This window comes from Phasianus colchicus, chromosome 1 (assembly GCF_987193195.1).
Source record: "Phasianus colchicus chromosome 1, bPhaCol1.hap1.1, whole genome shotgun sequence".
NCBI classification, from domain to species: domain Eukaryota; kingdom Metazoa; phylum Chordata; class Aves; order Galliformes; family Phasianidae; genus Phasianus; species Phasianus colchicus.
The window spans coordinates 55,415,001-55,421,018 of record NC_143436.1 but is presented as its reverse complement, the minus strand read 5'-3'; positions in this window follow the sequence as shown (position 1 = coordinate 55,421,018).

Here is a 6,018-nt window from a genome sequence, read left to right as displayed (position 1 = left end):
GGGGATGCCCCCCCGAAAGGTCAGAAGTTTACAGTGAAAAAGGTCAGAAGCCTTCGCAAGGAAGACGACAAATCTTCATCCCATGACCCACTACGCAAGTGCAAGAGGGGAGGGTCTGCATGCTAATGAACTCTCAGCGGTATGATGAATATGTATCCGAATTCCGGGAAAACTATGATTATGTCTTAGTTCAGCCTATATCTGTAGCAAGATTTTTCCAGACTGTGTGCAAGTTAGGCAGATCTATCCACCTTGCACCCGGTGTCTGCGCAGCACTTGTACCTGCTTTGTAATCTTGGGTGACAGAGTTTGATTCCGCACGTCAAGATGGATCCAGTACAGGGCCAGCAAGGTTGTCACTCCAAAGGACCCAAATCAGCAGTCTCCCGGCCCCAAGCAGAAAGTCTTCAGCTTGCACGACACCCCTGGGCCACCTCTGGGACAGTCTTGCCCAAAGATAGGTAACCTGGATCCTCATGGATGTCTGGAAGCACATCAGCGGCCTGAGCCTGCTGAGCATTGCCCATGGCCTCTGGAGAAGAGTAAGACGACTATGGGGACAGGTGAGCTACTGAGATGCATCGTGCAGGGACCCCTGCAAGGACTTGCTCTGCAGGGCAGTGCTCTGCAAAATGAGTCTGCATCCCTTTCACTGTGCCCATGCTCCGTCACTTCCAGGAAACGGGACCAACAGCCTCAGCCTCCAGAAGAACAGAGCACCGCGGAAAGGACAGCATCAGTGTTTCTGACTTGCTCCAACACACAGATGCTGAACTAGCCTTAATGGAGAGACACTTGAGGACCATCCTCCTCAACTCGCATCCAAGGTTTCCAAAACCTTCTGCCTACTGCCATGTCAGCTTCCTGCTTTGTCAGAGTGGCACCTAGAGGAATTCTCTGAGCTCTGACCCTCTGCCTTGACGAGATCCTAATCTGAAAAGGCCCTCCAGGATACACGCACGTAGGAATGGAATGTTGTTTCTGCATTAGATATTAAAAAGGGGGAATTGATCTGAGGAAGTAGAGCACAATGTATTTGTATTTTGTAATTTGTCCCTAGAAGTAGCTGATGTGAAAAAAGGAGGAATAGCACGTATGTTAGTAACACGCTTTAGAAATACAGTTGCTGAAGTGTGTGATTAATTCTTGCTTGCAAAACTGCAATAGTTTCTAAATGTTCCAACTAGTATAGGTATAGTATTATGGACTAGAAAGCATATTGTAGGGCTATTCGGCTTGGATAAGAGACCCTCAGCAAAAGAAAAACAGACTTAACAAACATCAGAGAAGCCAGGGCCTCCACACAAGGCTGGATTGCCTTGCTCTGCGAGTCGGTTGGGATGCAACAGGCAGGCATCAAGATACTCCCCCCTGTCCTCCTTCTAAGCTTCTCTATGCAAGGACAAGCAGATGTCCAGAAACAATGACCGAGTGTTGAATGAGCAAATGTGAGAAGTTTAGAGCTAATTTGCGATATATGCTTAGCCAGCAGAAATTTATGTTTAGCCAGTATCTGTGTGTTTAGTTGAGCGTCAGCAAGATTGTGAACCTGAAGTACTCAGCCACTGAGGAACCAGGGGAGAAAGAGAGAAGCGTCGAGTAAGAGGGCGTAAAAGACGTAACGCTGTTTTCTGCGTGCTCTCCTGCTTGCAGGAGGCCCGCCATTGCAATTGCGAATAGAATCTGCTTTATCAGAGATACCGTCCTGATAAATTATTTGGGTATTTCCAACACCTCCCAAACGTAAGGAAGTACATGGAAAATTCAACTAAAAAAGAGGATTATTCTAGATGGCCATTTGTTTGTCTGAATAAATTTAACTCATCAAACAATTACACTGCAATATAAGATGAATACAAGCTTTGTATGTCCTAACACAGCCCATTGGGCTCACTGAGGCTGCCCCATACTTAGCACTATGGAAGGCTCCAGGAGTTTTAGCCAAGTCCTTGCAGAGCCCATGCAAACAACAGCTTGCAGCTTAGCTGAAGATCAGCAGATCCCCAGAGGGATCCATGTCTAGTATCTAGCACACAGCATTGGCATTCTTTTTCCAGGTTTGACCTAACAGAAAAAAAGTGAGAGGCAGAGATAATTGTGTCTCTGGCTGTTTGCTGAGCACTCCTTTCTGTTCAACAGGTTGAGTTCTCTGACTATTACCGTTTATTTATGCTGTCTCCAAATGGAGGAATCAGCACTTTTTCCCTGACACAAATAAGGGTTGTCTGCTACCTTCCCTGGCAGCACTGCAGGAAGCTTCTTTCTGGGAAGCAAGAAATTGTGACATTTTTGCAAGGAGGTGGCAATCTGTCTAACCACTGAGAGGAAAAAAAAGAAAGAAAAAAGAAATTCTCTGTTAAAAAGAGGTAGAGAAATACTTTTTAAAAAATATATGAAGATACATAAACATATGTAAAGAATACTTGAAAAAGAAAAAAGTACCTGAGAAACAGCTCTTTCCAGTCTTAATGTCCTCATGGGGATGAGCACACAAGAGTAATGTGCTCTGCTGTTTTGTTCTAACAAACAATTCTCAGTTATTTAGCTCTTGTACAACCAAAGGACGGATATAAGCAATTCACACAATGATAACAGAAACCCATGGAAAACATGATGGTAAAATATTTCTTAAAACCAGCAGCAAGGGTTGGTGTTTGAATGCAAAGCCATGGCATGGAAATGACGCTCAAGGACCGCTAGGGCGAGCTCTCGCCCAATAAATCGAGCCCTTGATTTATTGCCCGATGTTTGCGTCCTTCCCTGCCTTCTTTTTCTCTTTAGCTCTGCTCTGCAAACCGAGAATATGACAGCTTTATCCCTTCTCGCTTTTCCTATACTAAAGCTTCTGTCAGACATAGTGCGAATGCACGTGCTTAACCTCAAAGATGTGACTGCTTTCATTGTTTTTAATGCATGCCCCCAGCTGGAGCTGACACCCAAAATTCAATGACAGCACACAGAAGAAAGCACCTAGATGAAGCCTCTGCAAAGCAGAGGGAGTACGTAGTAGACACTCCATCTCATGCACTTGTGCTGAACCACTCCACCCTTAGTCTTTATTCTGCTGTGGGAAAATAGTGATTACAGATCTGAGGAAGGCTTAACTCTTCTGATAGAAACAGTGCTCCCTGTGATATGTTTTGTATTCTTAGCCACAGAAATATATTGCTGCAGGTGTGGATTTCCAGTGATACTGAAACTCACAGAGGTTTTAGCATCTGCAGAGCCTGGAAGGTTTTTGTAATGATCAAAATAGTTATTTTATCTGTATGGCAATCTTCAAGTTACAATTCTTCACCTCCATAGTTTTTGCCCTTTATGCTAAGGGCAAAAAACTCATGCATAAAAGCCATTCCCTTCTGCCAAATACTACAAGAATACAACATGAATCTTCAAAGGACAGCTTGCAGAGTTCAGAAATACTCAGGGCAAGGGGGAAATACAGGTTACTGCCTTTTCACTACCAGTTCCAGCTGCAGTGGCATTGTCAATCTCAGGAGGAATGGCATAAAGCAGATAAAAGGCCAAATGATACTTAAAGAGCAAACACTTTCTACCAAACTCAGAGCAAGGCAAAAGTACAAAGTTGTGGAAGTCTGATACTGAATTTTAAGACATTATTTAATATGTCTATAATAGTTTAATACTAAAACAATAAAGCAGTGGAAGATACAGATGGTGGGCTCTTCCTAAATATTATTTTGATGGTGTTATGTTGAAAGAAATATTTATACCAAAACTGCTTGCTGAAGGAATGATTTGAACCCCAGTCCTTTAAATCTTTAATTCCACCTCGGAACATGTGAGCAGCCTGCCTAATATCAGCCAATCTTTTCTCAGATTCACAGGACTTGCATATCAGTATGAACAACTCTCCTGCATGTTTAGTGCTTGAAATGTCAGAGATCTCCTGGAAGTTCCTGGAGCTTGAATCCACAGAAAACCACAACTCATCTCCAGTCTCCTCTTCAGGCATCTGGATCCATACCTGCTGCTTCTAGAAAGTTGCCCCAGCAATAGTTTGGCCTTAAAGCCACCTGAGCTGTAAGCATCTCAGTTTTCATTCTGAAGTCCCCCAAGCACTGCAAATCTCTAGTACTGTTAAAACTTATTGCATCAACTAATGATGAGCCTAGCTCACTCCTGACCTCCTCAGAGCAAACAACTCGCTCTTTCATGCCTGACAGATTTCAGTCCAGAAAGGAAACTGAGAGCATGCCACAGATCAGGCTTCAAAAAAGGTGGCGACTGCTGCCCTGCTTCAAAAAACAGCTGGTATGCCTAGCATTTACCCTGCTTTCATCCAGCAAATCAGTGATTGAAATATTAATCGAAGCTGAGAGAAACTTCAAGTCAACTAGGGTCTTCACCTTCCCATCTCTCATCACTATGAATAGTGATCTAAAAATGGTAAAATATGTAAAGTGAGAACACTGATATTACTGTAACAATTAGTAAGAAACATTCCAATTTGATATCATTATTAAGAGTGATTTTTATATTGAGAAGCAAATTCTGCTATCTGCACAAAATTTTGCCATGCTCAGGGAGGAGGGCACCTGGAGAGGGCTCATGCCTAACTGGATCCAGGACTCTGATCCCTGCTGCATTCAAGAAAGCAACACTCTGGACAACAGCCCATTACTGCCCATTGCCAGACCTCAGAGAAAATGCTGCTTTTCTCAAAACTGTTTTTGTTTGATGGGTTCATGGATACATACAGTAATAATTTTCACCAGGATGAGTGTTCTCCTTTCTCTTAGCCATTATAATTCACCTCTAGGGTAATGAAGATGCTACAGCTCGTGATCTGTGGCACCACCACAGTGTGTTTCATATCACTCTCCGATGCTTATTACTCTCTGAAAAGAGTGTATACACGCATACATTATCACATCAAAAACTGATAGATGTGACACTGGATATCTTGTGTCATCTACAGTACTGCTACACCATGGGAAGAGTCACAATCACAGCACTATATGAAGAGGACCTATGGACCCTTGATGACTTTTCAGAAAGATTCACAAATATTCAGTTGCACAAACTGCCAAATTTTAGAAAACCAGGAAAACAGGAGGAAAAGGAAAAGAGAAAAACTAAGAAAGTGAAGTCGTCTTCTGATCGAGCATTAGTTCAGTGCAAATACTCTGTGCTTACTGTTTTCTTCTATATACCTATCATTCAAAGCACCTGAAGACCTAAATAACCCTTCAGCCATCTCTTTCACACAGCTCTCCACTGCATTCTGGAAACATTAAGTGTATCCAGATCTAGCAAGTGACATTATTATAAGTGGGGGAAAAAAAACTTACAAACAAAACATAGTTTACTTGCAAAATGTTAAAAATAAGGAAGAAAAAAAAAAAAGGTCTAAATATGTTTGCATATTAAAATGTAGAATATTTGGCTGAGTAGCCTTTCACAGTACAGGAAGGACCCTTTTAGTTAAGATTTTTCACACCTAAAACTAGAGCAGGGCTGAAAGTTTTATGTAAGGTATATCCCAGGCTTCTAGAAGTGGCTTCTCAGCCCATCGTCATCAAAAAAATCATAGAATGAGAGAATTGTATAGTTTGGAAGGGACTTCTGGAGACCACCTAGTCCAACCTCCTGCTAAAGCAGGTTCCCTAGAAAGGTTATGCAGAAGGGTATCACCTTCTCCTAGCCGTAAACTCCTGCTCTTTACCATGCTCCAGTCTGGTGCATGCTAGACGTGATATAAGCTGATTTAAGCACAGGGTATTTTGCTGGGCTTGAGTTTAATCAGATCAGAAGTGAGTGACATATGCCACAGCTAGTACAGTGAAAGAACTATCCCTCTGTTACAGATGGAGTCTAGGAAGATTAGCTGGCTACTTTAGCTGGTTAAAACAAATATCCAGTCTGGTATCTGAACAACACTGTTTTTCTCTGTAGCCATTTCTAGCAACAATACTTCTTGCTAGCTCCAACTTTTAGCCACAGTCATGTGGCATGTTTCAACAAGCAGGGTTCCCCTTGGGCAGATGGGTGAAT